At 43.0% G+C, this 9,715-nt stretch overlaps 1 long non-coding RNA gene across 1 annotated transcript in view; it reads left to right on the top strand.

The window, feature by feature from the left end:
- Positions 1-1,669: 1,669 nt before the first annotated feature.
- LOC141371684 (uncharacterized) overlaps positions 1,670-9,715 on the top strand; it is a 22,010-nt gene continuing 13,964 nt past the window's right edge. The window contains exon 1 of the long non-coding RNA XR_012376816.1: positions 1,670-3,056. This is a non-coding gene — a long non-coding RNA (uncharacterized lncRNA). The remainder of the gene's footprint in view (positions 3,057-9,715) is intronic.

The raw sequence follows: 9,715 nt of genomic DNA, 5'->3' as shown, positions 1-9,715 counted from the left end.
CCAGTTAGAATGGCAAAAATGGACAAGGGAAGAAACAACAAATATTGGAGAGGTTGTGGAGAAAGGGGAACCCTCTTACACTGTTGGTGGGAATGCAAGTTGGTACAGCCACTTTGGAAAAAAAATAGAGCTACCCTATGACCCAGCAATTGCACTACTGGGTATTTACCCCAAAGATACAGATGTAGTGAAAAGAAGGGCCATATGCACCACAATGTTCATAGCAGCAGTGTCCACAATAGCCAAACTGTGGAAAGAGCTGAGATGTCCTTCAACAGATGAATGGATAAAGAAGATGTGGCCCATATATACAATGGAATATTACTCAGCCATCAGAAAGGATGAACACCCAACTTTTGCATCAACATGGATGGGACTGGAGGAGATTATGCTAAGTGAAACAAGCAGAGAAAGTCAATTATCTTATGGTTTCACTTATTTGTAGAACATAAGGAATAGCACGGAGGACATTAGGAGAAGGGAGAGAAAAATGAAGCGGGGGAAATCAGAGGGGGAGATGAACCATGAGAGACTATGGGCTCAGAAACAAACTGAGGGTTTTAGAGGGGAGGGGGATGGGGGAATGTGTTGGCCCAGTGACGGGTATTAAGGAGGGCATGTATTGCATGGAGCACTGGGTGTCATATGCAAACAATGAATCATGGATCATTACATCAAAAACTAATGATGTACTGTATGGTGACTAACATAATTAAAAAAAAAGAAATAATAAATTGTTGATATCTCAATCCACTATGCTTTGGAATGGTTTGTTATGCCACAATGGGTAACTAATATAGCCACCCAGTTAAAAAGCACATTTCCCAGTTTCTTATGCAGCTAAGATGGTTGTGTGACTAGGTTCTGGCTAATGGGATATGAGTAGGTTGAGTGAACAACTTTGGAGTCAGGCCCTCTGAGAGAAGTGTTCTTCCTTTCTCTTTATCCATCTTTTTACCAGCTGGGGCATGAATGCCATGGTGCACCATTTTGGACCTTGCAGATGAGGGCAACATCCAAGAAGGCCAGAGTGAGACAGAAGGAATCTGGGTTCTAACTCTGTAGACCTACCGTGTTAGTCCTGGACTCCATAATCTCATATTGTTATAAGAAAGAGAAATGAACACTAATCTTTTTTATAACACTGGTATTCTGAACCTCCATTACAGCAGCTGCCCCTGTATTGTAAGTAATACCATTACCATCTCAAAAGTCCTATTTTCCTACTTGGTCCAATAAACTAAACTTGTGGTAAAGCCTGAAGGTTTCTTGATGGTGCTACTAGCCCAATTCCTAGCATTTCAGGCCCCTCCTTCTTGTCAGGACTTATGATATGGCTTGCACTCAAAATGGGGGGCTGGGAGTGTTCCACTCTATCCATCCTCAGGATGGTCACCGGTTTCAGTTATACTTTCTCCATCTGTGGGACCTTCCTGATGAACCCACTTGGTTTGGTCTCCAGGATTTATCATCAACCTCTGAAAGCACAAAGGTGGGATCCCACCCATTTATTCCTTCCCTCTAGGTGGATAGATGACCTGATAGAGAAATTAGCTGACCTGTTTTCCCTGTAGATGCATGAGAAAGGTACTTGGAAGGTATTTCTCTTTCCACTCTCTCAAGATTACCAGAGATATGCATCCTGATAGTGTGGATTTCCCTTCCTCAGGGAAAGCTCACAGTCTTTTTTTTTTTTAATTTTTCCCTTTTACTCATTTACAGTTTAGATGGGAATTAAGGAGGGCACGTTGTAGTGATGAGCACTGGGTGTTATATGTAACTAATGAATCATTGAACACCACATCAAAAACTAATGATGTATTGTATGTTGGCTAATTGAACATAATAATAAAAAAAGAAAAGAGATTTCTAACTGGCAACCCTTAGGCCAAATCCAGCCCTCAGGTTTTATTTAGCCTACATGGTTTTGTTTATTTGTTTTTTATTAGTTGCTGACATTTTAAAATTGAGAGATTTCTTTTTAAAATTTAATTTAAATTCAGTTAATTAATATATAGTGTATTGGTTTCAGAGATAGAGTTCAGTGATTCATCAGTTGTATATAACACCCAGTGCTCATTACATTGTGTGCCCTACTTAATGCCCATCACCCAGTTACTCCTTCTCCCCACCCTAAAATTGAGAGATTTCTGAGAGAAATCCAGATTTATGGTTTTTCTTGAAAAATGGGTGAGGCAACATGAGGCTGCACCTAGGTAGAGGCCACCATGAACAGGCAGGACATGGCTCTTCACTTCACTCCAAATAGCTCTCCTGCTCTGAGGCCAGGGCCCATTGTATTAAAGGTGACCTTTGAAGGCCCTATGTGATCACTGTCTACCTCTGCAGCCCACCTTCTGCTCTTGCCCTTCCCTCTCAAGCTCATATTTCTCTCATATACTACAGGGTGACCAGCCAGGACCCTTTTGAAAGTGAAAGGGAGAGTGATTAATAATTACATTGGGATGTCAGGCCTAACCATGATCTTTTGGGGACAGGTCAGGATGTATCTGTGTTCCTCTGATACTCCCTCTCACTTCCCAGTCTCTGTCCATGCTTTACCTCTGCCCAGAACTCACTTCCTCTCCTCCTTCACTTGACTCTTGTTTCAGCTTGAAGGTCACTTCCTCCAGAGCCTCCTGACTGCCTAGCCAAGAGAAGCTTTACCTCTCATATGCTGTCAGTAACATGTGTTTTTTCTCTTTGACACTGCATTCCTGGAGGGCAGGAACCCCTAGGACAATATCTGGAACACAGAGCAGACAATTGTTGACTATATGTTTGGTGAATGAATGAATGAATGAATGAATAGGCTTGGTTTGCCTGGCTTCTTGTTCTTTTTGTGTCCTTCACCCCTGAAGACATAGCTCTCAAAAATCTGTTTCCTAGGGAGGGGGCAAAGATGGTGGAGGAGTAGGGGACCCTATTCCAACCGGTGCCCTGAATTGAGCTGGATATCTACCAGACCACTCTGAACACCCATGAAATCAGCCTGAGATGTAAGAAGATATATCTGGATCTCTACAAACAGAATATCTCCAGTGGTTGGTTTCAAGGTATGAAGCGGGGAGCTGTGATTCTGTGGGTAGATATCAGAAGATAAATGGAAGGGGGATGGAATTTCCAGGACCCTGAGCTGAGGAGGCTTGAAAACATCCCATGTTGGGGACCGGGCACAGACTCACAGATGGTAGCAGCAGGGAAAGGACTTTAGGGCAGCCCCCCCCCCCACTGAAACCTGGAGCTGCAGGGGCAGATGTGTGAACTGGGGGTGGCTGGTGGTTTTAGAAGCACAAAGGGCATGGGGCTCCTGGTTGACTCAGTTGTTAAGCATCTGCCTTTGGCTCAGGTCATGATCCCGGGGTCCTGGGATTGAGCCCCACATTGGGCTCCCTGCTTGGCAGGAAACCTGCTTCTCCCTCTCCCACTCCCCCTGCTTGTGTTCCCCTCTCACTCTCTCTGTCTCTATCTCTCTGTCAAATAAATAAATAAAATCTTAAAAAAAAAAAGAAGAAGCACAAAGGGCAGAGACATACCTGGACCTGGAAGCAAGGGCTGGCAGTGTTGCTGTGGGATGCACAATCCAGGGTGCTGTAGTTTTTAGCAGCACAGACAGAAATGGAGACAGTGTGGCCTAGAGAGCTCACTGAAGAACAGACTGCGATCTCTCTGTCTGAGGCAGAGGTTTGGATATAGTCACTTCTGTTCTGACTCTCAGAAAGCCACCTGGGAAAGCCGCCAGAGGAAAAAAAGCCCCCCAAAATCGGTTTTCACTGAGCCCATCCCCCCCCCAGAGGGGACAGGGTAATTCTGCCCAAACAGGATTGCCTGAGTAACAGCATGGCAGACCCCACCCCCAGAAGACAGGCTGGAAGAGCAAGAGGCCGACAACCCTAAGGTCACTATAAAACAGGTATTTTGCTTGGGTGGTGGTCAATAATTTGAACTCTGTACATTCCCTCAACCACCCCTCAACAGAATGACTAAGAGGAGGAACCTCCAAAATAGGAAAGACTCAGAGATTGTGACCTTTGTAACAGAACAAATGGACATGGATATAAGCAAGATGTTGGAAATAGACTTCAGGGTAACAGTTATGAAGACAATAGCTAGGATGGAGAAAATGATTAATGGCAACATAGATTCTCTAAGGGCAGAAATGAGAGCTGATGTGGCAGAACTTAAAAATGCTATCAATGAAATCCAATCTAATTTAGATACTCTAACAGCTAGGGTAAATGAGGCAGAAGAATGAATTAGTGATCTAGAAAGGAAGGAACGGGAGGAGGCCTGGAACAAACAATTTAAAATCCATGAAAACAGAATTAGAGAAATAAGTGATGTGATGAAACGTTCCAATGTCAGAATTATTAGAATCCCTGAGGGGGTGGAGAGAGAGAGAGGACTAGAAGATATATTTGAGCAAATCATAGTTGAGAACTTCCTTAATCTGGGAAATGAAACAAGCACTCACGTCCAAGAGGCAGAGAGGACCCCTCCCAAGATCAAGGAGAATAGACCAATGCCATGGCATGTAATAGTAAAACTCACAAATCTTTGAGCCAAGGAAACCATCTTAAGGGCAGTTAGGGGGAAGAGATTCCTTATGTACAGAGGGAGGAACATCAGAATAACATCAGACCTGTCCAGAGAGACCTGGCAAGACAGAGAGGGCTGGCAAGACATATTCAGGGTACTAAATGAGAAGAAAACGCAGCCAATAATACTTTACCCAGCAAGGCTGTCATTTAGAATGGATGGAGAGATACAGAGTTTCCAGGATCGGCAGAAACTGAAAGAATATGCGACCACTAAGCCGACCCTGCAAGAAATATTAAGGTGGGTTTCTATAAAAGGAGAAAGACCCCAAGAGTGATATAGAACAGAAATTTATAGAGACAATCTATAGAAACAAGGACTTCACAGGCAATATGATAACAATAAATCCTTATCTTTCAATAATCACTCACAACGTGAACAGCCTAAATGCTCCCATGAAATGGCACAGCATTGCAGATTGGGTAAAAAGACAGGACCCATTCATATGCTGTCTACAAGAGACTAATTTTGAACCTGAAGATACATCCAGACTGAAAGTGAAGGGACCTCAAAAGAAAGCTGGGGTAGCAATTCTTATATCAGACAAATTAGATGTTAAGCTAAAGATTGTAGTTAGAGATACAGAAGGACACTATATCATTCTTATGGGGTCTATCCAAAAAGAAGATCTAACAATTGTAAATATTTATGCTCCCAACATGGGAGCAGCCATCTACATAAGCCAATTGTTAACCAAAATAAAGAGACATATTGATAATAACACGTTAATAGTAGGAGACCTCAACACTCCACTCTCAGCAATAGACAGATCATCTAAGCAGAAAATCAACAAAGAAACAAGAGCTTTGAATGACACACTGGACCAGATGGACCTCATAGATATATACAGAACATTCTACCCTAAAGCAACAGAATACTCATTCTTCTCGAGCACACATAGAACTTTCTCCAGAATAGACCACATACTGGGTCACAAATCAGGTCTCAACTGATACCAAAAGATTAAGATTATTCCCTGCATATTCCCAGACCACAGTGCTTTAAAACTGGAACTCAATCACACGAAAAAATTTGGCAGAAAATCAATCACTTGGAAGCTAAAGACCACTCTGCTCAAGAATGTTTGGGTCAACCAGGAAATCAAAGAAGAACTTAAACAATTCATGGAAACCAATGAGAACGAAAACACATCGGTCCAAAACCTATGGGATACTGCAAAGTCATTCCTAAGGGGGAAATACATAGCCATCCAAGCCTCACTCAAAAAAATAGAAAAAACCTGAATTCACCAACTAACTTTACACTTTAAAGAACTGGAGAAAAAGCAACAAACGATGCCTAAGCCACGCATTAGAAGAGAAATAATTAAGATTAGAGCAGAGATCAATGAATTAGAAACCAGAAACACAGTAGATCAGATCAACGAAACTAGAAACTGGTTCTTTGAGATAATTAATAAGATCAAAAAACCACTGGCCAAACTTATCCAGAAGAAAAGAGAAAGGACCCAAATTAATAAAATTATGAATGAAAGGGGAGAGATCATGACTAACACCAAGGAAATAGAAACAATAGAAATTATTATCAACAACTATATGCCAATAAGCTGAGCAACCTGGAAGAAATGGATGCCTTCCTGGAAACCTATAAATTCCCACGACTGAAACAGGAAGAACTGACAACCTGAACAGGCCAATAACCAGTAACAAGATTGAAGCAGTGATCAAAAACCTCCCAAAAAACGAGTCCAGGGCCTGATGGATTCCCTGGGGAATTCTACCAAACATTCAAAGAAGAAATAATACCTATTCTCCTGAAGCTGTTTCAAAAAAATAGAAACAGAAGGAAAGCTTCCAGACTCATTCTATGCGGTCAGCATTACCTTAATCCCCAAACCAGGCAAAGACTCCATCAAAAAGGAGAATTTCAGACTGATATCCCTGATGAATATGGATTCCAAAATCTTCAATAAAATCCTAGCTAATAGGATCCAACAATACATTAAAAGGATCATCCACCACGACTAAGTGGGATTTATCCCTGGGACGCAAAGGTGTTTCAACATTCACAAATCAATCAATGTGATAGAACACATTAATAAGAGGAGAGAGAAGAACCATATGGTCCTCTCAATTGATGCAGAAAAAGCATTTGACAAAATACAGCATCCTTTCCTGATTAAAACTCTTCAGAGTATAGGGATAGAGGGAACATTCCTCAAGTTCATCAAATCCATCCATGAAAAACCCACAGCAAATATCATCCTCAATGGGGAAAATCTGAGAGCCTTTCCCTTAATCAGGAACACATAACGGATGCCCACTCTCGCCACTATTGTTCAATATAGTACTAGAAGTCCTAGCAACAGCAATCAGACAACAAAAAGAAATAAAACGTATTCAAATTGACAAAGAAGGAGTCAAACTCTCTCTTTTCGCAGATGACATGATACTTTATGTGGAAAACCCAAAAGACTCCACCCCCAAATTACTAGAACTCATACAGCAAATCAGTAATGTGGCAGGATACAAAATCAATGCACAGAAATCAGTTGCTTTCTTATATACTAACAATGCAACTGTAGAAAGAGAAATTTGAGAATCCATTCCATTTACAATAGCACCAAAAACAAAACCATAAGATACCTTGGAATAAACCTAACCAAAGAGGCAAAGGATCTATGCTCTAGAAACTATAGAACACTCACGAAAGAAATTGAAGAAGACACAAAAAGATGGAAAAACATTCCATGCTCAAGGATCGGAAGAATAAACTTTGTTAAAATGTTTATGCTGCCGAGAGCAATTTATACCTTCAATGCCATCCTGATCAAAATACCAAGGGCATTTTTCAAAGTGTTGGAACAAACAATGCTAAAATTTGTATGGAATCAGAAAATACCCCAAATCGCCAAGGAAATGTTGAAAAGGATAAAGAAAGCTGGGGCCATCATGTTGCCTGATTTCAAGCTATATTACAAAGCTGTGATCACCAAGACAGCATGGTACTGGCAGAAAAACAGACACATAGACCAATGGAACAGAACAGAGAGCCCAGAAATGGACCCTCAACTTTATGGTCAACTAAACTTCGCCAAAGCAGGAAAAAATATCCAATGGAAAGAAGACAGTCTCTTCAATAAATGGTGCTGGGAAATTTGGACAGCCACATGCAGAAGAATGAAACTTGACCATTCTCTAACACCATACACAAAGAGAAACTCAAAGTGGATGAAAGACCTCAATGTGAGACAGGAATCCATCAAAATCCTAGAGGAGAACATAGGCAGTAACCTCTTTGACATTGGCCACAGCAACTTCTTTCAAGATACATCTCCAAAGGCTAGTGAAACAAAAGCAAAAATGAACTTTGGGACTTCATCAAGATAAAAAGCTTCTGTACAGCAAAGAAAACAGTCAACAACAAAAAAAAAAGAGGCAATCCACCGAATGGGAGAAGATATTTGCAAATGACAGTACAGATAAAGGACTGATCCAAGATCTATAAAGATCTTTTCAAACTCAACACCCAAAAAACAAATAATCAAGTCAAAATTGGGCAAAAGTAATGAACAGACACTTCTCAAAAAGAGACATACAAATGGTTAACAGACACATCAAAAAATGTTCATCATCTTTAGTCATGAGGGAAATCCAAATCAAAACCCCTTTAAGATATCACCTTACACCGGTTAGAATGGCAAAAATTGACAAGGCAAGAAACAACAAATGTTGGAGAGGTTGTGGAGAAAGGGGTTAGTGGCAATGCAAGTTGGTACAGCCACTTTGGAAAACAGTGTGGAGGTTCCTCAAAAAGTTAAAAATAGAGCTACCTTATGACCCAGCAATTGCACTACTGGGTATTTACCCCAAAGATACAGGTGTAGTGAAAAGAAGGGCCACATGCACCCGAATGTTCATAGTAGCAGGGTCCACAATAGCCAAACTGTGGAAAGAGCCAAGATGCCCTTCAACAGATGAATGGATAAAGAAGATGTGGGTAGGCGGAGCAAGATGGCGGAGGAGTAGGAGACCTAGATTTCGTCTGGTCTCAGGAATTCAGCTGAATAGGGATCAAACCATTCTGAACACCTACGAACTCAACAGGAGATCGAACAGGAGAGTAGCAACAACTCTCTGAACAGAGAAGCGACCACTTACTGGAAGGTAGGGCGTGCGGAGAAGTGAATCCGAGGCGATATTCGGGAGGATAGATGGCGGGGGAGGGGCCTCCGCCGGCCGCTTCTGGCAAGTGATAGAGCCACGGAGCACAAAATCGGACCTTTTTGAAGTTGGTTCGGCGGAGGGACGTCGCTGCAGTGGCTAAGCGGGGGGTGGAATCCTCCCGGGACAGTGTGGTCTAAGGACCCTTGGGGTCACGGAGAGACCGGGGGTGCCTGAGTGCGCCAGAGCTCCCAGGTATCAGAGCGGGGAAGCCAGCTGCAGAGACGGAGCCGAGGCGCGGGCTCTCAGCTCGGGGTTGCCATAAACTGTGATCTGCGGCCCAGTCGGGGCACGGCTCCCCCAGCAGGGACCCAACAAGCAGCAGATCCGGGGAGACTCCCCTTCCTTCCCAGGGAGGAGCGGTGCGGGAACACACTGCAGGGATCTGCTGGGTTTGGAGACTCCGTGCGGGGTCGGGTGCCAGAGATAGCAACGCTCGATCACAGGCCGGGTGAGCACGGAGTGCGGCCGGAGACCGGGGACACGGGAGTGACTGCTTTTCTCTGGGGACACACTGAGGAGCGGGGCCCCGAGTTCTCAGCTCCTCCGGGTGGAGATTGGGAGGCCACCATTTCTGCCCTGGTCCTCCAAAGCTGTACCGAGAGCTTGCAGGGAACAAAAGCTCCTGAGAACAAACCGGAGCAGCTTCCTTAGCCCGGACCGACAAGGGCGGGGCAATTCCGCCTCCGGCAAAGACATTTGGAAACCACAGCAACAGGCCCCTCCCCCAGAAGATCAGCACAAACAGCCAGCAAGCCAAGACCAAGTTGATCGATCAAGGAGAATGGGAGAACTCCAGCGCTAGGGGAATACTGCACATAGATTCATGGCTTTTTTTTTTTTTTTTTTACCATGATCCATTATTTCATCAAAGTTAATTTTTGTTGACTGTTTTTTTTATTTTTCTTTTTCCCTTTTTCAACCAACATCTT

Source organism: Callorhinus ursinus, unplaced genomic scaffold (assembly GCF_003265705.2).
Source record: "Callorhinus ursinus isolate GAN/ISIS: 27379988/994484 unplaced genomic scaffold, GSC_fseal_2.0 scaffold87, whole genome shotgun sequence".
NCBI classification, from domain to species: domain Eukaryota; kingdom Metazoa; phylum Chordata; class Mammalia; order Carnivora; family Otariidae; genus Callorhinus; species Callorhinus ursinus.
Note: the sequence above shows the minus strand (reverse complement) of the source record. Positions and strands in the feature narration are given on the sequence as shown.